The sequence below is a fragment of the Chelmon rostratus genome, chromosome 6 (genome assembly GCF_017976325.1).
Source record: "Chelmon rostratus isolate fCheRos1 chromosome 6, fCheRos1.pri, whole genome shotgun sequence".
Lineage (NCBI taxonomy): Eukaryota > Metazoa > Chordata > Actinopteri > Chaetodontiformes > Chaetodontidae > Chelmon > Chelmon rostratus.
Window position 1 is genome coordinate 24,806,839 of NC_055663.1, and position 22,682 is coordinate 24,829,520.

Below are 22,682 nucleotides of genomic sequence, written 5' to 3' on the forward strand. Positions count from 1 at the left end.
GTGATTATGTTCTTGTCACTGCTCTGGAGTTGATTGAATCAAAGTGGGGAGTGAAATGTCTTATATGCGGCTGTGGCTCAGGAGGTAGAGGACCAATTACAAGGTTGCTGGTTCAATCCCCGGCTCCTACAGTGTCCTTGGGCAGGATACTGAATGATAAATGTGGCATGTGTTGTACAAAACTGAGGTGAAATCGTGTTGTTTCTCAGGTCACAGAGAATCAGATTCTGTGGGTGTACTGCTGCCGTTAATGTTTTAGTGAGAGAAATTTTGAAAAAGTTTCTCATCTAAAAAGCTTGAAAAGGATCACAAATTGTAATCTGAAGCTGTGAGCCGCAGGTATCAAGGAGGAATGTTAAGTGTAGGTAAGAAGTGAGATGAGTCAGTGTTTATGCCTGACTCACTGTATTCATACTGAAACCCCACAGGGACCCAGTCAGCATCACTGCTGGCTAATGATTTATCAACAGCTCAGTGTGTGTGTGTGTGTGTGTGTGTGCACACTTAAAAACACATTCCTCTCATTGTTTCGTAGTCCTGGATAAACTCGGATAAAACAAAAAATGCCCGACTTGAAAGGCTTCTTTTTTTCTCTTTCCTTGTACTGAAAGTAAACTTCAGAGCCGACATCAAAAATCACATTTATTAATTTAAGACATCTTTTTACCAGTTTGATCAAAAGTAAAACCACAATATCGCTCCCATTATCCTTCACCTAATGTAACAAATAACCTTGAAATTCAGCGTAGACTGTGGTGTGTATTTCAGCTGTACTTGAAAAAGAGCTCTACAGTGTTTTTTACCATTACCACAGTTGGTATTAACAGATGTCTGTGGGACAGGGTGATACAGTGGTGAGAATGGCATATTCTTCTGTGCTATTCTGTGTTTGTGAGTGTAAATGTTTTTGTAGTGTGTCTCATTCATTTCTTTAGATCACATCTGACACTTTTGGACTCACTGACAATCGGCGAAGCATTAAAATCTCCTGGAAAACGGCAATGATGTGCATGCATGGATTTTCTGTACAACCAGTGGTGCCACGTCTGTAAAAACCGATTTCTTCCTGGTGCCGGTAATCAATCTGGAATCAAGTAGATGACGTGATTATTTGTCGTCCCTAATGAAACAGCCATGTGGTTTCTCCTCATGTCTGGTCTCGGTGCTGTACAGAGGCAGCTATAGGCCAGACTGTGGCCTAATGGTGTGGTGGCAGCATTCATCTTCAGTCTCATGTGTGGCTGTTTAAACCACTGTTTCTCAGTATGCATACGGGTTAGAGTCCAGCATGAGGAGGGATTAAGAAAAGAGAAGCATTAACTATTTACTGCTTTTCACAGTAAATAGTTAATAATGTTCTTTTCCCTGACTCACTGCAGTGCAATGGAAATATGTTTTTAACCTTGTTCGACATTTTTGAGAATACGCTCATTCGCTTTCTTGCTGCGAGTCATATGAGAAGACTCAAATGATGTCTCATAGACCTTGAGCCAGAGGGCAATTAGCTTAGCTTAGCATAAATAGTGAAAGCAAAAAATAGTAATTGTATGTCACTCATAAAACCACAAAATATGATTTTCTACCATTGTTATTTTTATGGATTAAACAAATGAAATATGTATTAATTAGCAAGCTTTAAATGTGCTGGTAGCAGAGTTTTGAACTCTGGACAGAGCCAGGCTAGGCAAGACCGTCATCTAACTCTTGGCAGGAAAGTGAATTATCATATTTCCCACATTGTCAAACCATTCCTTCATGGGAGAATAACTGCAGTTTAATTTAGACTTTTTAATATTGTCATATAAATCTTTTATAATGTCAAAACCAAAAAGTCTTTTAAGTCCACCTGGACACGATTACTTTCTCCTGAGCAGGTGGGAGAATTATTGAGCTCTTGGCCTGCTGCTTCATTTTTATCTCATCATTGAGGGTTGTGTCAATGACTTCCCCTTGAGCACATTTCATTTCTTTACAGGAAGCTGCTGTTTTTCAGCTCAGTGCTCTACGTGGTGTTTAATGTGTAGGAAATTTATATTGATTTGTTTATGTATTGGCAGAAATGCAGTATGCTCTTCATGACTATGTTTTCATGCAGAGGAAGCTGGACTTCTTTCACAGAGTCCGCCATGTTTCTAAGGTAGCCCAGAATGGAAAAACCAAACACTTGCTCATGAGAGGTCCTCTGCATTTTTCATGCATTTAGCAGCCACCGTAGGGAAGGTGAGATGAGAGGTGTTCAGGTGGTTGCAATCTGCAACCTCACCACTAGATGCCACTAGATCCTACACACTGGTTCTGAAAAGTCTTGTTTGGTTAGATGTTTGCACATTTTAATTTGTGTTTGTGGACGTGGAAATGTGCTGATGTCAAAACATTTGAGGAGGAATGTTATAAGGTTGCAGAAAATAGCGATATTTAAGTACCTTTTTAATACCTCATGTTTAAAATGATACAATCTCCATTAATTGCATATTTGATAGTATCAAAAGAAGCAATAAAAAACAGATTTACAATCAGATGTTCAACCCGAGGCTTCACAGATAAGACAACAGCAATAAAATCTTGAATATGTTGCTATGAGTATCTTTTTTAAATCTTTTTCTGCATCAGCACTGTATGCAGGTTGATAGTAATTTATTTTTTTTTATTCTGGTACCGTGACAACATTAGAATGCTACTAAAACTCCTACACTGGGTTATTACACTCTGAAGTTGCTGTTACAAGTGACGAGTTCAGTTTTTCACTTCCAGTTCATTTTCTATGGTTGTTTACGACTGATTGATGATTGCAGATTTATTTTATTTTGAGGAATTGGAAATGCGCAGACACAGACGTGTTTGAACAGGCTTTTGTTACTCCCATACGTACCGGTTCTTTACCCTTCTGAGGAGCCATTTGTTCTGACTATGAGATGGTTTTTCTGTGCACACTGACAGTTCACATCAAGGAATGTTTGTCCTAATCATACACCTCTGAGTAGCTGATATTTCATCACTCTTCCTGCTGCGTTCTTCTAATCCTCTTCAAACTGAGGCGCTATTTTTGGAGACATCCCCTCCTTTTGTCTTCCTCCTCCTCTTCCTCCCCTCACACTGCTGTACATACAAAGATTACTCTTTGGGGTCATTTTAGTATGCTGCATGCATGTGTGTACGTGTGGATGTGTACGTATGTGTGTGTGTGTGTTTAATTCCATCTTTGAAGTTAGTCTGAAAATGGATGTCTTGAATATTTAACCTTCCCCTGAGGCTCGAGCATTAGTCTCAGACTCTCACAGAGGATCTGAGTACAACACAGATCTGTCAGGCTGATGTGTGGTTTATCATGATGCTCTGTGGGAATATGAAGAATCAGAAGCATAGACAAAGCAGGGCCACAGAATGCATGTGAAAGGGCTGTGCAGCTATCTGTTTGTTTGAATGAACAAATAGATGAACCGAGGAATTAGTCTGGTACCAGACAAATAGCCACGTGCATCCAAAAAGCTAATCAGAAAATAATTAAGAGCCTCCCGGCCTCATCCGAGAGCTCATGAATGCATTTCCGAAAAGAAACACAACAGAAAGGATTCATGTGCATGTCAACAGTTTTAAAACGACAACTGCCACTGCGAAAGGACTAATACCACAACAGTACAACACATTATTACTACTTTTTGCCGTCAATATCTGTAAGACTTCCTTGATCTTGTGCTTAACAAAGTGGCAAAACTTCTACGTTCATCATCATTAATGTGGCAATCTTGTGTGAGCATCATAAAGTGATATTTTTGTTGATGCCCTTCTCACTCGTCCCTCTTTTCTTTGTCATAATTAATGTGCAGAGTTCAAATGCTAAGTAGCTTCTTTCTCTCCTTTAAAACAACTTTAAATATTTGCCAAAGTAAAGTTTCTGTGACAGATTGTACTTCAAATAAATGTCACTCCTGCGCATCCATACAAAGAGGTTTCTCACTCACACATACAATGTATTAAAATGCCAACCACATCATAAAAAAAATGCAGATATGCGATTCTCTGGAGTGGGAACAGCTGCAGCCGCTTCCCTGCACGTTAAGGGAGAAAGCAGAGTAAAGCATGTTATTTCCCCTCGCTGTACTTTATCCACAGTTATTTCACATTTCATCGAACATTAAGCACTCACTGCTTCCTGAGTGTGCACTCTGTCTTAATCTATTGAAAATCGGAAAAGGTTGTGACAGTACAGTGTTCTCAATGCTAAAAGCAAACTTATTATTATGTCTCCTGGATAGATGAAAGGATGGAGGGGTTTGTTTTTTGTTTTTGCAGATTTACCCACCAACTACAGTATATACCTACCCTACTGCTGGTTTGGTCGCTATGGTTACACCTACCTCAAAACCAACAGCATATAAACAGTTTTTTTTTCCTTTCAAATCCTGATTCCTTTCAACATCATCTCTGACATGTTTGGTCTCTTCACTTTAAGCAAGTCATCACCATTTCCTGTTTATGATGATAATAACGGCTGGCAGGACATGAAGTTCAACAAGGGCCCAAAGGATGGTGATGAGAAATTAGCACACTGGCAGCAACACATGCATATGTCAAGGTGATTTACCAGTAGAGGAATGCGGTATAGAGGAAGGTCAGCAACCTGAAACAAACCTCACAGGTCATATGCCGGGTTGGATTTTGGATTATTTTAAAATATAATTTATTAAGACAATGCTCTCCACCTATTAGCTACTTCGATGCATGTGACGAGTTGCAAGTATATACGCCATCCCATCTGAGGAGTGGGACGAGAGGCTGAGCGTAGCCAATGCATTGTAGTAGCTTGGTGAGCTAAGTGTAAAGCAAACACCTGCAAAAGGAGGGCTTCTTTTAATCCCACTGGGGGAGAACTACGGCATTGTGGGAACATGAGCTTGTTGTGACAGCAGATAGAAGTGCAGAGATTATAATGGTGTTCTGACTGATGCTTCTAAAACAATCCAAAGTGGATGTGATTCTCTTCCTTCACAACTCCTCCTTTTAAAGTGCATCATGGTCGTGCCTGTACAAAGTTCAGTTTGGTGTGGTGATAAAGTCCAGTTGACCAACCATGTTCATCTGGCTCAAACTGGGAAAAGGTGAAGTTGATCTACTAACCAATAAGACTGGTAATTGATTGGTTTGAGATGTGTTTGACTACTAAACGTGTGTCTTATCAGCTAGTAGAAGTTATTTGTTTTGTGCTGGTGGACTGCCATACCATATTCTCTGTTAGTCTTTTCCCTTTGTCAGATATTGTTGTGTGTGACAGCCTTTGAAGAAAAAACAAGAATATAGTCTCGGCCTTCGGTTGGGTGGTCTTTGATCAGATGATTTTCTTGAGATTATACCTCAGCCTCAGCATATGCCATTTTCTCTTGTGTTCCTCTTACATGTGGAGTACATTTAGCAAACACGGAGCATGAAATGAATGAATGAAGTTTTTTTCTTCCAGCCAAGTGCACATTCAGTCTTACTTCCTATGGCCTTGAACAATGGATGCAACCCCTCAACCTCTGAGCAGCTCTCTAAGGGTTTTAAAGACACCATTGACTGCTTCCTAGTATTCTGTTTTTCCTCCACCCTTTGATTTTTCCCCTGTTCAATTTTCCTCTCAAAATAGCAGTTGTGCAACACTTTACACTTGTAAATACACATTCACGCTATGAGCGATGAGCGTGAGACTGGCTCACAGTTCATGACAGAAGCGTGGCAGTGAACAAAACAACATCATTTGTTTCATCAAAGACATGGCAAATCAGAAATCCCCATCACCAAACAGCACAGTGTAGTTAGTTATTAAGAATTCTTGATGCAGGGTCAGAAACTTGGCAAAACCCATTTTGCAAAGAGGCTGTTTTTATTTTAGATGTGTGCAGTGGTGTACCAGATCTCAGTATTCTCTATCAAAGGTCTGCACACATGGTATAGCTGCACATGACGTGTGATTAAAACAACAAGCTTTAGATATGGAAAAATGCATGAAATGTAGAGCCCACGCATCTCCACAGCGTAGGACCAGCCTGTCGCGCTCTTCTCTGCATGACTGTTGTCTGTGGACCAAAAGAAAAGCTTGAGATTGGAAAGTGCGGGGGGGCCCATCTGTGTCCAACACTGAGCAAAGGAGGACAGACACAAAGGAGGGATTGAAGGGCACAGATGCAAACAGCGAGCGAGAGAAACAACAAGATGGTTAATACAATGTTGTGGCTCTTAAAGTCTGGCTGGCCGTGGGAGACAGTAACACGTCTGTCAGTGTAAGGAGGAGGGCGAGGCTACCCGGGCCAGGCCACCAAAACATTAGCGATGCAGCTCGGAGAGAGGGAGAAATCATGTGAGGAGCACTGGCGAGGTCGGAGACGGAGAGGACAGGGGAAGCAACGGACTGAGAAAAGAGTATGAAGACATGTAAGATGTAAGATGTCTTCAATGAATTGCTTTGCTTCTGCCCCTTTCTGTCACTTTTTATTGAGATTCTCCTGAACGTAAAATTTGAGAGTGAAGAGAAAACAGCCGCCAGAGAGGCAGCAGGGGAAGGTAGATGATACCTTAATAGAATTACCTTAACAGGAGATGAAAATCGGGAAAAAGGAAGCTAAATCAAGAGTGCCCAGCAACTACAAGCAGGGTTTCAGAGAGATAAAGTCTTTCATCATCCAGCAAAGACGCCGTTCATTGAGGAAGGATGGGTACCTGCTGCAGCCGTGACCCCACACGGGAGGCCGGTCACGAGCTGGTTCTCATCAAACGACACGCCGCCTGGCCAGGGACGGCCAAGGTGGTCACCAACCTCGATAATCATGAATTCTCCACGTGGGATCTGACCTGTGACGCAAGGTATGTCATGAAATACTAAATCATAGCACTGCCAAGCATTGACCTCTGTGGAGGTGTAGTGTTGGTTTGATGCCATATAGAGAGCCCTCATGGGGCTTTGTCTAAGGATCATGAAATGGATGACAGCTCGCTAGCTGCTTTGTTTCCGGGAGAGACACGGCTCCCTTCAGCGCAGTACATTGCCCTGACGGCAGATAATAAAACAAGTTGTGTGTGCTGTAGTTTGTCACTTTAATGGGATTGAAAGGGAACACAAGAGACATAAAAGTAGACACACACGCTATGCAAGTTGTGGGTGTGTCTCTTCGTGAGCGTTATTTGGCTCCAGATGTGCGGCACGACTTAACATACACACATCCACAAACACACACTGAGCACCAGTTGTGGGTGCGTCTGCAGGGAGGGGTTTTACTGTAAACACACACACTCCGACTGATCCCCAGCTGAATGCAAACACAAGATTAATTCAGCTTGACAGGAGCTGTTTGACAGCTTTACTGGCATGCTCAGCACTTTCCTCAGCCTCGCTCAGCTGGTCAGACCATAAAGAAGGTGGATTGCCTCCTGCTGTGGGATACGAGCAAAGCTTTTGAAACAGGGATGACAGAAGGGGACGTAATGTCCCAAAAATTTGAGATTATTGCCACATTGATCTCCCATTGTCTCGCAGACGCAATTGTGACTTTATTCAAAAAATCCAAAAAGAACTTGGCATCAGTTTGGCACAAACCCAAGCAAAGTATCAGCTAAATTGCACTTCACCGTTGTCAATGCTCTGATGCCCAAACAGAAGCTTTGCTTAGAAATAGATGGTGTTTTCTCTCCAACGCAAGAAAAATATGTGGGCTAGATGGAATCTTAAGAATTGAAAATCCACATGTGCCCCCAGAAACAATTTGAATTTCAAAACACCTGTGTGGGGATTTGCATCGAACTCAGGTACCACTATTTTACATTTAGAAAGCTGAACGTGGTAAAAATGCAGGCCTATGCTGAGGGGGTAAATATGTCAGCCGGCTTGATGATGCATCTCGAGACTAAGGTTTATTTATTCTTAATCAAACACAGTGGCCTGAAATGAAAGTGTGGTCGAGAGCAGCACAGCAGCAGGCCAGCTTTTCTCTGATCCACATATGAAAGGAAGATTAATGTAAATTCTCTATAAGAAAAACATGTTGTAGAGTGGATTTAAAAGCAGATTTCAAATGACCAAACGGCCAAATAAGAATTACTTCTCAGAGCTTAAAATGACTGAATGGTTTGTGATTTTTAGTTTGAAGTCTAGGTGTTTGACAAAGGCTGTCTCTCTCTCCATTGTGTCACTGTGTTGTGCGCTGTTATCAACAACTGAACTGCAACGTAGACCGGAGACAAAATTACAGGAGCACCTAAATCCAGCAGATCAATATTGCTCTTCCATGGGCAAAATTGAGCAGAGAGCGAGATCTTTTTTTTACTTTTTAGTTGTAAGTTTGGTCTCCAAAAACCTCATCGCTCGTCTTTCTTCCACAGTCGATAAAAATTGAACACTGTAAACTTTACCAGGTGCTTTTGCAGCGCTGTGTGCTGGATTGTAAAGTTCTCCTTGTGTTGTGGAGCTTCTGTAAACCCTGAAATACAGAGAGAAACGTCTGGTGCAGAAGAGACACATTTGCATATTTCATTAATATTATACTGTATAAACATGCACAAACCTAATTTACATTGTAGGCGTTCAGTTGACAGAACCAATCCACAGAACCTCAGAGGATGGAGGCATTCGGTACTACATGAGGCTGAATGCTCTACTCCAGCTTACATGCCTGGAAACACTCTGAACCTCTCTGATTTCATCGTGGAAATGCATGAAAGCAGAAATATTGGGGTGCGCCTGCCGCACTGAGCGCATGATAAGACAGCCATTGCCGAGACCACAGCACATGGTTTCATGTTTGACACTGGAAGCACTTTGTTCTCGCTGTGTTTCCTCCTGTACCGGCGGTGGGAGTAGCTCTCTGGAGGCATCTTACTCTGTCAGCTTCAATGTCTGTCATGGGTGGAGGGTGGTTGCTTTTGTATCTGGAGATGCAGTCAATTATTCAGGAGGAGGATTTAGCTACTTAATGCTCTCTTGATGTGACATTGTTGGTGATCACAATGGGAAGGACTTGCCTTTCGATTCCTCATGTTCCCCCACCCTTGATGCCCTTTTGGAAAGCCTTCTGACTCACCCACGGTAGTAATATTGATTTAATGATGACAGAAATAGGAAATGGTTGTCACAAAGTCCCCCTGAAGGGTTTAACCTGTTTAGATGTCAGATTTGTTTATGCAGTCACTCCAGTGTCTGAACAAAGTCCCCACTGTAGTCTGCCTCATGCGTGGGTGCTGCTAAATTCCTGCGGAAGATCAGCTTCACCGGCTCAGCCTCTAATTTCTCAAAAGGCAAGTTTATTTATATAACACATAACCTGCACAAAGACTAATTAAGGGATATTCACACTGCATGAAAGATGTTTGATAAAAAAATACAGCACAAGACTTTCAAAACATAAATTTAAACAGATAAAAGGACTTCACATGGACATAAAAAGAGACTGGTGCAGATGAGGGAGGGTAATAGTCCAAGTGCTTCAGCCTGAGTCAGAATTAATGGAGAGCATCTATTTTCTTTAGAGCTGCTGTTAAAAGTGATCAAGTCTTTTTTCCTCTAGATGTTTGTTCCAGCTCTGTGTTTCACAAGTAAATGATGCTTCTCGATGTTTTATTCATGGTTCAGGGAACAAGTTGCAGGTTTCTGCCAGGTGACCAGAACCTATTCCCGATGCAGAAACGGGAATATTTGTGACGCGACTAAGAGTCCTGATTATTGATCTGATTTGTTCAGTTTTTTTTTTTTTGTTAGGACACTTTACAATACAAGTCTAATAAACAAAACAATTATAAAATAGATTAAAGTACCCAACAATAACACTGAGTCAGTGGTCCATCCTAACTGTACTAACTGTTTAGTAAAAACTCAATTTTATAATTGAACTGTCAAAAAATAAAAAACCGTATTTAAAACAGATTCATGTCATAGATGATGCCTGATCCACTTAAAGGGTAACTTTCATTTTTTACAACCTGGACCTTATTTGTAGCATTAAATACGCCCATTTACTCACCCAGACAACTTTGGTGGCATTTGGAGTCGTTCTGAAGAAATTAGCCCCAGAGGAGCGGCGCGTATATCCGTATAATGCGAGTACATCCATGCACAGCCTCTATATAACGCATAATCTGCGGTGAAACTCGTTCATATTCCAATATTTTGTTATGATATGCTGGTGCTATTCCCCTCTGAGCCGGCGGTGGCATGTTATCAACATCCGGCGTCTCTAGACAACTACCTCTGATGTGGATGATGTCATTACCGAACGCCGCGCGCTGCGAGCAGCCAGCCACAACACGGCTGACTCTGAATAACCAACCATAGCTGTGCCAAACTACAGCTAAACTAGCCGACCGCTTGTCTGGGTGTCTAAATGGTCGTATTTAATGCTAGAAATAAGGTCCATGTTGTAAAAAACGAAAGTTATCCTTTAATGATGCCAGTACTGGTGCCAATCCAGTGTCTCTCACCAGTGCATCCCTACCCGCTGTCCCAGTTAATACGTTCAATGAGAGGAAGCACACATGTCTTGCTTTCGATTGTAGTTGGCAGACTTTGTGAGGTATTACCACGCAGCTGACATTAAATGTAGAAATGAAATATTCCCGGCTCTTGTCAGCTGTTTGAAGTTTCTATGAATGTTTTGGCAGATTAACAGATTAGTGTTTTATCAGTTTTAATCAGCGTCATTATAATCTGCAGAGGAGGTAAAGGTGGGCTTTTTTGGTGTTGTCTGCAACACTCGGTTCAGTCGATCCATATATGTCATTCAAAACAGTCTGCCAAGCCACTGGGACAGTCACGCATTTCTGTCAGTGTTTTTGCCTGACAGGCTGCCTACTCATTGGCCAGCCTGTTTGGTATTCAGGTAGTGAATTGGCTGTTTGGTTGCCGCCAAGCCCTGTGTGTGTGTGTGTGTGTGTGTGTGACTGAATCAGGTTAGCAGTAAAAAGCAGTCCATAAGCAAAAGGACTGCTTTTGTCCAGTTCCCTGGGGTATTGTAATGATAAAACACACATGGTGGCAGGAGGCAGTGAAACTGAATTTTTTTTCCCCCGATTCTGTTCTGTGAATAGTTTTTACACCTCAGAACAAGAGAGATGAAATGATGTTTTGAAGAGAACCTTTCATGTTATTTGACAGCATGTAGCATGTGTGAAGTTATCAAAGCAGTAGTTGTTGCAATACCTGTGTAATATAACATACTGCAAGTTATACCACACAGTTTATAGTATAAATAGGACTGTCATGGAGAAGCTCACACCAGCAAATATTTGTCTGATTGTCTGAGCTGCAGCACAACGCCTGCTCCTCTATTCATCCAACTTGTTATTCAAAGATGGCGCAGACACAATGATGCAAAATCTAGATCACCCTGTTAATCTTTTATCATTCTTATGAGATATGCACCCCCCAACAGGACAGACAAAGAACCATTGATGTAGTGGACATCACTAAAGCAGAGTTGGAGCTAAGGCTGTTGTTGAACTACATTTCAGAGTCGTCTGTTTTTCTGTTTTTCCTGTGTCTGTTTTCTCTCTCTCTCACACACGATACTGCAGTTATTCTGATATTGAGTCTAGACCTAATGTGTCTGCCTAACTGGTTGTTACTCATGCAAATCATAATCATAAATGCAAATTGTTTATGCAGATGTTGTATTTTGGGACCAAACGGTCATTAGCATTTCATTGTGGCTTTAACTGGTGCTCATACAATTCTGTCACATGTAAATGAGTCAGCAAATTTCTTTGACCAATCAGCCAGTTCTTCGTGTATTGATACACACATAAGTTTGACATGACGCTATACCAGTTTTTTATTTTTGTTTCTGCCCTAAACTGAAAATGGCGTCTCATTTCCCAGATTGAGGTGCTGGAGGTTTACTCTGTGCGTCTTAATCAAACTATCTTGTCTGTTATGGCCACTTCTTTGCCCACAGGTGGCGAACTGGAAATGTAATAGAGACATAAAAAACTTCCCTCCAGCAGTGAGTAAGTAATTTATGCAAAGAAATCTTGACTCTGCAACATTAGAGTCTTGGCATTTTTTGCCATTTTAATATCTTTTGGTATAAATCATCATAGACTCTCTCACTATCTCTTTATTATGCGTTTAATAATAATTGTGGAATAACACAACACTGAAATGCTGTCTAAACTTCTGTATTCTCATTGCATGAGACCTAAATCATTCTTAGCTTCCTTTATTATATTCCCAATACTTTATGTAATGTTGAGTTTGTATCTTTTCTTCAACGAGCACTCTGCTTCACGAGCTCTGATGTTTGTCTTTTTAGGAGAACAGTTGCTGTCGATAAAAACAGTTTGTAGTTTGTATTACCTTTTAATAACCCAGAGTAATGTCTGCAGGCATTCCCTCTGGCTTCACAGTCCCAGCAACATTTACTAACACGATAGGGTGGCCTTTATGTGGCCTGAGAGGCAAAACTCAGGGCAAAAAAGTGTGCAAATACTGGCTGCTGCATATTAAGCTCATTGCTTTGAGTGCACGGTAATAACTGAAGGTGACTGTACATGTACCTGAACATAACAACATGCTTCCGCCTTGGTAATATGACGTAGTTAACTTGTTAGTAGTACTCAACATTATTAACTGTTGCTAATAGTGTGATTTTACAGCTAAAGGTCTTAAAGGGTAACTTTCGTTTTTTACAACCTGGACCTTATTTGTAGAATTAAATACGCCCATTTACTCACCCAGACAACTTTGGTGGCATTTGGAGTCGTTTTGAAGAAATTAGCCCCAGAGGAGCGGCGCGTATATCCGTACAATGCGAGTTATCGGGGCACCCGTGCGTAGCCTCTATAAATGCATAATCTGCGGCGAAACTCGTTCATATTCCAATATTTTGTTATGATATGCTGGTGCTATTCCCCTCTGAGCCTGTGGTGGCATGTTATCAACATCCAGTGTCTCTAGACAACTACTTCTGACGTGGATGATGCCATTTTCGAGCGCCGCGCGCTGCGAGCAACCAGCCACAACACGGCTAACTCTGCGGTGGTCGGCTAGTTTAGCTGTAGTTCGCGACTGTTATTTTTCACAAAATGGGTGAATATTTTGCCGACTCTGAGGTGGTGGACGATGACTTTGTTTACGATGGACGTCCTCACCGGTTTGAGCCAGAGTACACGGACGAGGAGCGGGTGGTAATTTCTTCAAAACGACTCCAAATGCCACCGAAGTTGTCGGGGTGTCTAAATGGTCGTAATTAATGCTACAAATAAAGTCCAGGTTGTAAAAAACGAAAGTTATCCTTTAACAGCATGTAGGCTTTTATAAAATGAAGGTGTAGCTGCATTTCCTTCATTCTTCTGTACAGATGAGTTTGCCTTGTGAGGTATTTGACTGGCTTTGAATGCAGCAGAAAGCATTTTCACATGTTGCAGATGTGCATTTTTCTCACTTCTTGGCATTTTCATAGAAAGTACAGATGTCTTTTTGTGTGCGCTTGGTCTTTTGGCAACAGTTGGAGACATTTAAAGCAATGGACCAAGACTTCTCCGCTCAGCAGTTCTGCTCTTTCAATTTACCTGTCATTAAAAATCAACTATTGACCTTCGCTGTGTGATCATGTGACATTTCCAAACAATGGGGAGGTGATGAGAGAAAGATGAGCATGTGGGGAATTTCCCCGTTTTCTCTCAAAGCGAGAGGCTTTGCTGAGCCTGAATGCCGTTGAAAGCACTCCTGCCCTTTGTTTAGGCGTAATTCTCCCTGTACCGTTGTGTAATTTTGAATGCCTCATTACAACCAGGCAGAAACAGGCTCGTTATAGCGCACAGTCAGTAGGAGTAAAAAATGAGACCACTTAACAGATGCTAAGCACATTTTAATCAACAGAAACTAAAGGCTAAGACACACATTATTTTTCTGAGATACGTCTGAATTTTCACTTTTATTTTGCAACGCTTTGTTCCACTCTGTTCCCTTTGTGCATTTGTCCCTACTGGTTTGTGGTTTTATCGCAATCGTCCTGTTTCATTACTCTATTGATGACACCCTTATATATCTGTCTGTCTCTGACCTCTTCAGTAACATGTTCTCAAGCGGAAACAGTAAAGTATAACCTTGAATTGCCTTTCGTGTCACCACCAGTGATGGACTGACAGTGAGCTCTTCTTCTGTTCCTGGCAGTAACTGTCGGGCCATTCACTGTCAAGGCCCTTTGAAGGCTTACTGAAAGGGGTCACTTTTGGGTGGGGAGGAACGGCAAGGCACTGATCATTACCATTTCAATCAGGATCCAAGTGAATCCAGTTCAGAAGCCAGAATAAAGGAGATGCATGCAATATGATACCATATAGTATCAGCTCAGAGGCAAAATTACTGTAATAGATTGCAATTTATATCAATTTGAGATGCTCTTATCTGGAGCAGATCAAATACACTGTAGGGCGTGATTTTCAGATAACACTGCAGAGTCGGGAAGCATTGTGAGAGCTAATGAATCTTCATTTTTTGTTTACTTCTCTCCATTGGCCTACTGAGACAATATTCATTAAGCAATCATTGGTAGTACTGAAGCAGCAGTAGTGTTCACAGCCTGATTTGAATTCCTGAGTCTTATTGAGGATGATTTTTCATATTCGAGTTATTAGCCGACACTCACAGTCAGTGCATCACAGAACAGTGCCGTAGAATAAAATTAACTTCAGTTTAATTTGAGTAATATCACTAAAATTACAGGACCGTGGTAGCAAGTAATAGAGCTGGATTCCCCCGACAGTATGACTAGAATTATGGACAGAGGTGTTGGTAAAATAATTTTTAGAAATAGGTGCTACAAAAGAGAAAGTGGTCGAAGGGATTCTTTCTCCCTGCAGGATAAGATCACATTAGAGGTAATAGAAGAGTGAAATGAGGCACCGAAAATGATTTAGGCGACAGAGGGTGATGTGAAGCAGCTTGAAGAGATGAGATTGAACAGTGATGGAAGATAGAAAGTGGCTCTGCTGCTCCGTCTTCAGCAGAACTACGGGGTTATAGATACGTATGTATGAGGCCAACCCAGCACATCCTCCCTGATAGTGGTGTATGACCCTGCTTGTTATCTACAATGTGCTTGGTTTTGTTCAGCTTTGCACCATTGATCATTCCCCTGTTGTCACCCAAAGCATATAAAAACTCTGTAAATCAAGTTCACCTCCATACTGTAAGCAGCAAGGCTTCACATAGAACAGATAAGAGTGATCTGATCAAGGAACGCACATTTTAAGCAATTTCCTGGTGGTTGGCTGTGGTAATTGATCTGTAATTGACTAGTCATTAAAGTCACACAAAAATCATGTTTTTCCTGCATGAAATCTCTATTTACATAAGCTGTAATTTTCTGTTTTTGAAAAACAAGCCAAGTAAGTTGGATATTTATAGCCTCTTTGTGGAGGATTGGAAGATTTCTGGCTTTGGCACACATACCCGAGGTAAGATTAGAAATGACAAAGACAGCAGTACACAAAAAAAAACTGGGCTCAGATTCCAGCCCAGGCCCCTTGCTGCATGTCGTGAGTACTGATAAATACTACTACAGTGCTGACATACTGACAAATACTTCAAATTCAGTTCAACTCTGAAAGGAATTCATCAGGCATTGATTAATTAATAACATCCATGGTTTAATCCACACATGTGTCATATTTCTAAGATGTCAGGAATGGTGCCAGGTTTTTACAGTTTCCATCTCTGTTTAAGCGTGGTGGCAGGCTGGTGTAGCTGTCTGAGAGATCCGGCTCCAACAGGATCAGTTTGCTGTGTCAACTGGCATCAACCTAAAGTCCCCTTCAGTGCCCTGCAAGCTCCAGAGTTTTCATAAAAGGATAAATGGAGCGTTAGTTTACTTTTTTCCTCATATTTCCACAACTTTCTTTGTTTTCAAATTGAATTTGACACCAGATTTAGTTTTGAGTCTGAGCTGCTGGGCGTTCTGCCTTCAAAGAGCTGATCGGGATTTTGTGGTGCCCAGTTAGAGACCTGTCATTCCAGACTCTGACCAATCAGTCAAGCTCTGGGTGACGGCCAGTTTTCAGAGAAAACAGAAAAAAGGCTCTGGAATGAGAGAGTTTCTGAGCACCTAATACATGAACTACATCTCACTTTTTCATGTTTAAGTCTCACAGTGTAATGAATTTATTTTTTTTCTTGGGTTGGAAAAAAGTGAAATCCTGTGGTCTGGCTATGAGAGCTGCTCGTCTTTGAACCTGAGCCTCTTTGTGAAGGGAGAATGAGCTTATGTGCTTTGATTTACAAAAGAGGAGAGTCGTGTCGCTTCTCTCCTTTTTGTATTAGTTTCTCAGTGAATAAAGAGGTGTGCTTTTTCCGAGTGGAGCATTGTGTTGTGTGTTGGACTGGATAAATATGATGCACATTAGCCTACTATTCGTGCCAGCAGCTGATCTCATTACGATAGTCCGTACCTAATAAACCATGCCTTTTCACACATACATGCCTACATTCACAATGTCAGTGAGACAGTTATCCTTTGTATCCGTTCACATAATGCACAGGTTGATATGCTGCTGTCTGTTTTCTATTTCTCGTGTTGCATCTCATTACTGTTTACTGCGGCAACAGCCCAGTTTTCTCATCAGGAACATTGCAGTTTCATTCTGGGTCGTGCTGGCCTTCCCTGCATACTGATAGGGATTTTCATTGTTTGTGTGTGAGTGAAGTTCTGGCAGTCAGAAATAATAACACAGAAAAATTATGGAGACACTTAAAGAAATTTAGCTACATAGCTAAACTGCATTTTCTTTTAATCTCTACAAATGAGAAACACGAAAACTTCTTTTCAATTCATATTACAACCTGAAAGATCAAACTTTTCCAATTGTGAGAGCTGTGATTTTAATCGTAGTTGACATTATTGGCAGAGTTTTAACAAGCTGGTGAAAGATTTAGATGGCAGTAAGATTTCACCTCTTGAAATTATTTCCTTTGTTGGCACATTAGGTCAGGTGGAATTGGTTAAAGTTAATTGAAAGAGCTGGTCAAACTACAAAAGAAACTCAGGTTAATGTGCTTTATGCATGCTGGGGTCTGGACTTTAACACTTAGAAAGACTCAGAGTCAGACTGTCTATGGGTTGAAACAGGAGATTTCTCTGGTACGATATATGGTATTACGCAATTATTGCTGTTATTATTGCAATTACACTTAAAGATATAAAAACAAAAGTTTTTTTTGGGCTGAATAAAGGCGTTATTATATTTTCCTAAAGTATCATGTTCTATATTTTTTAATTTAGATTTTTTAACACTAATGCCAGGATCAGACTGAATCTAGCCTGATTTTTAGATGATTTTGTCGTGGTAGATGATTTACCGGCATCATGGCGGATTATGAACGACAGTCAGGCATCTAGACTGGTGTGGTTTGACACGATAAATGACCTGTCGTCATCCAGGACGCCCCACGACACCCGAAAAGTCTAACATGTCTAGAGTTTTTTTGTCTTGCATCTCCCACCATGTGTTCCTTAGTGTTGGCCAATCCTGCTGTCAGGTGGGACAACGAAACAGAAGAAAAGCTTGTTGCCCATACTGTCCTCTCTGTGCCACCCAGGACCGCATCCACAGCCGTTTTTTCTCTCCTCTAACGCTGTAACCCTTGTCTGTGTAATTCTAAAAAAAAAAAAAAGAGAGGGAGGGGACTTGGCTGCTCGAAAATAATCAAAGTGCAACTCCATTATTGTATCAGATTTTTTCATGTAGAAATTAGGATTGTGCTTATAATGAATACCCATTTGTCTTGTTTAATAGTATTTAGACCAATAATACACTTCCTGAATTATTTTCTTTTGGAGGCAATAATTTCAGTTTAAATTGAAAATGCTATGTTTGGCCAAAAAACAGCTCTTTTCCCGAAACCATTCAGCTCTACTTAACCCTAGTCCCACAAATGACATGTGGCATTCACAACAGCAGCTAAATTATTGCCAACAGACGTATTTTCTCATTTCCTCTTAATATTCTTTCAGTGTCTGATTGGATAATGCAAAGACATGTGCCTCGGGATCTCTGTTTGACTTCTGTTGTTCAGCACCAAAGCATGCCATGCTAATCAGATACAGGGAGACAATCAAATCCAGTCAACCCAGATCTTTTGAAGAAAGTGTCTTTGCTTTCCTCTTAACTCTGGATCTGATCCAGCATATGAAAGATTTCCTCTAATTGTGCTGTCATTTTCTAGCTGGTGGAGATGGAGGGATGTGAGGCCTCAAGTGATGATGGAAGGAAAGAGCTCAGAGGAAGAGTATTAATAGTAGGACTGTGTGTGTGTGTGTGTGTGTGTGTGAGGCTAAAGATTGAAGAATCTGGATCAAAAGATCCCCGGGGATATTGACACACACGTACACACACACACACACACAAACACACAGATACACACAAGTTATTGCGTCATTGAAGCCAGCAAAGCTTCTCCCAAGACAAACGAGCACATTCTTGAATTTTATGAGCCAGATAATAGTATATCTACCAGGAGGGGTTTATCTAGCTTTCTCAGTTACAACACATGTACCCACCCCATCCTCACACACACACACACACACACACACACACACACACACACACACACACACACACACACACACATGCATGGGCATACAAAGCTCCTGTTTCCACAGTCTCATAAATAGACTTTGTTTTGACAGATTTCTCCTGATCAGATCAGCCCATCGTGCTATTAGCTGATTCTCCCCGAGTTCTGACCAGCCGAATGATTGATCAGGGTGTCCTGAGTAAACTAATATGGAGCCCTACCAGACAGAGACTGAGCACAGGCGAGTCGGAGGAAATGAGGGAGCTGGAGATTGTGAGAATGTGTCTCGTTCTGGATTGAGAGGAAGTGTGTGTGTGTGTGTGGGAGAGGACAAAATCCAACTTTTTTAAGAAGGTAGTGGGAGTAATTGTGTAAAGTTTGCATAACCTAAGCATTCCCGTTCTTAGCTGCAGGTGAGGGGATTGGAAGTGAAGCGGTATACTCAGGTGTATCTTATCTACAGTTTTAATTTGTCACCTCCTGCTTGTGTTGACATGTTTTTTTTTGTGATTTCTGAATATACGGCGCCATCTTTGACGTGAAACTGTCAGGTGCTGGAGGTTTTACTTCCAAAACAGACAATGGGCTGCAGAGTGAGATTTTAAATCCAGAAATCTCAAGTTATGACTAGATCAATAGTATTGATCAGCAGCTAGCTTTACTGTGTTGGTGCTGTTGGGCAGCTTGCAATCAGAGAGGGATGGAAAGGGTGCTGCAGGTGAGTGTTGTTGTTTTTGCAGATTTTCAGAAGTATGGGCTCAGATGTGACCTTGACGGCGGGGAAAGGGAGGCAGAGGTGTATTGGGAAGTTGTGTGTGTGTGTATATGTGTGTGTGTGTGTGTGTTTATGTGCATTTCAAGGCGAGCAGCTATGAAGGGGTTTAGGCTGTAAAAGCCTGATAAGCCGAACCACAGGCCCAGTCACACTTCTGCCATCTCACCCACTGACATAATGATTCAACACAGCTGTCAGCTGTCTGCAATATGACAACCGCTGTACGTGTGGTGTGTGTGCACTGTGCTGTGTATCCCTGATATATATATATATATATATATGTGTGTGTGTGTGTGTGTGTGTGTATACCATGCCTGTGTGTGTGTGTGTCTCCCATCTGTTGTATGCATGAATGTACATATAAATATCGTTTTATGTGCACCTTACATCTTTGCATCAGTGAATCTGTGCAGAAGATTGTCCACCACCTGTGTGTGTGTGCATGTGTGTGTGTGCAGGGGTGGATAGGCGAGCAAAGGTGGAGCTGGTCCACCTGCTTCTTCAAACAAGGAGAGTAAAGACAAAGACAGAGGAGGATGGAGAAGACGAAGGGGCAGGGTCCCCTGGTTAGATTGTGCTGGAATTAAATTTCACAACAAAAACAAACAGCGGGAGACGGGCTGGCCCACCTCCTTCCCTCCCACCTCTGCTGTTCTTTTCATCTCCCCCAATCCCGCACCACCGTCCCTCCCCTTCCTCCCTCCTTCCCTCTGTCTCTACTCCTACCTGCTCTTGCGTCTCCTCTCTTTTCCTACCTTTTTTTTTTTTTTCCTCTTTCTGCACTCTCACCACAGTGAAGGCCTGATGTAACCAGTCACTTACACCACAGACGCTGACGCTCCTTCAGGCTGTGTGAATCAGGTCTGGATGATGTCAGAGGTCACCAGACGGAGATGTGAGACTCCTGACGTCACACATCACTTGGCAAAAGGCGTCTGATTTAGCAGTTAGCACATTAACAAGGCTTTAACCCAACCAGTGGCATGAATCAAACATTTGTTCCAAAATTAAATGTCCACAAGTATAATACAGTGATAATGTAAAAACAGGATGTTAGCAGATCTAAAAGATTAAGATTAAGATGATAAATTATTTACACACGCACATATGTACATGTATATGTGTATATATATATATGTATGTGTGTGATTGTATATGTATGCATGTATATATACACGACCACAAAAAACATCAGTATCAGAAACTCTAGATAAAATATCAATAACTTTCTAGTCAACTAATCCCCCCTCAACATGCAACCAAACAGCTCCCTCTCAGCTCCGTGCTCCTCCTTGCACGTGAGTCATTTTCAGAGGCTGTAGATAAAACTGTCCAGTTGTTCAGAGGAAAGAAAATGAGGTTAAAGAAAAGCGAGAACAGCTTTCTTATCCTGTTGATGATCTCCTGACCATGTTGGAATCCACTGTGTGAGGGGACCCACTGACTCTTTGTGCTCATTATTCTTTGCTGCTTGTGACCTCAACAAGTTCGTCAGCATGATAAAAGTTTACCCTGCTCTTATCGCTTTAATTTCTAGTTACCGTGGAAAGCAAGCGAAGCGAAGCTTGCAGCGGGACCTCGTCTGTTAATCTGTTTTCATCACACTGAATGACTTGACTCTGCAGGGAGTGGACACTTGTCAGAACTGCATGGTGCTTGTGATAAAAGTTTGTTTAGAGGTTGATGAATGCCATCGCCAAACATGTGCAAACATTCCCTGTCTGAGTTGGTGTGTTTCCATGGCTGGTTGGGAACAGTTTGTTGCAATCGTGAGTGCCACAGGCTTGTGAAATGGGCCCTCACTCTCATTAAGATGTGGGATTTTCACTTCACATGGGACAGTGATGCAAGATGATAGTAAGAGTGTCAAAACGGAGCGTAAGATGTCATTAGTGAATGAGCTTATCTGCTCTGAGGGGAGAAACCCAACCAGTAAACGTTCACATTTCCGTGTATTATCTGATTAGAGTTCATGTCACACTTCAACTTCATCATCAAAATATCAGTCAAAATCCCAAATGTAAACAACAAGGAAAACAACTATTCAGGAGCTAATCCCGTGGCTACATGTTTTTAGCTTTTCATGCCACTACCTCGTGTGCGAAGCGTCTTTTTATATCAGATTACACGTCTGGACTTTGACCCGCGGTGAGTGAAGCTGTCATGTTGCCAGCTTCGTGGCCGTGTCATCAGCCTTTCCCCAGGTGCAGCGGAGTCGTCCTTGCAGCGGGGTCACAGCAGTGCTCTGCTTTGTAGGGCACTGGAGTAGTCCACCTCTCCGGGGAGACAGCACATCTCTGTTTAGCTGCACAGAGGTGACCTCTCACCTGCAGGCTTCCTGTGCTGATTGTGAGGTTTGGAGTCGGGCTGTGGGCCGCCGTGAATAACCTGCTGTTCACTAAAACAGACTGTCTGCGTCTGCTGTTAGCTGTTATTTATCTGTCTGGCCTCTCAGTCCATTAGTGCTTTCCAGACTCACTCTCCTTTCTGTTCTCTCAGTCTTTATTTTTCAGCATTTTCCAGACGGGTTGTGTTAACATGCACTCAATAATGTGATTATTTCAAATGCTGAGATAAGCAGCCGAGCCATTTGCTTTTAGGGCTGGACAACAACAATATCATGTTATTATTACATGTGACATTATTATTACATGTTAAAAGGACTCGATTGTCATGGGAAACAAATGGAACATTTCCAAAGCAAGTGTGAAATACAGCACAGTCAGTGCTGTCAGTACAAGAGCGATGTTTCTGTGTTTTTATATGTAATTTGTTTGTTTCCACTGTTGTGAATAAAGCAGAAATGGTTTGCTGATTAATCAATAAAAGCCACCCGAACCAATAACCCTCACCCAGCCTCTGACTTGTGATAGCGAAATAAATAATGAATATCTTTGCATTTTGGACAGTTGTTTGGACACATTAAGCAAATTGAAGACAGTGCTTTGGGCGTTCAGAAATGTTGTGATGGCTGTTTTCTACCAGTTTCTGATATTTTATACACAGAACGGTTAATTGACTCATAGAGGAAAATAATTGACTAATCAGTAATATGAATAGTCAGTAGTTGCAACCCTAGCTATGTTTTTCTGTGAAAAAACGTGTTTATACTGTTCATCTCAAAATAAATGAATGAAATAAACTACTGTTTTGATTTCAGTACAGAAACTGTGGTGACATGAGCTCCTTGAGTTCATCATCTGATCTCTTCCTGATACAACATGCTCTGCGTCAACACCCACATGTGCACAAATTGCTCATGCGGCTCCTGAAGAAATGCAGTTAAGGTGTACACATATTCTTTGCTGCCACTGTTTACAAAAGCTGAGTGTTTTACATGCTTTACTTTGATTACAACCACAGTTGACTACAATCATA

At 41.6% G+C, this 22,682-nt stretch overlaps 1 protein-coding gene across 10 annotated transcripts in view; it reads left to right on the top strand.

The window, feature by feature from the left end:
• Positions 1-22,682, top strand: part of LOC121608557 (pleckstrin homology domain-containing family A member 7-like) — a 133,189-nt gene that overhangs the window by 10,771 nt on the left and 99,736 nt on the right. The gene's annotated exons all lie outside the window — the stretch shown is intronic.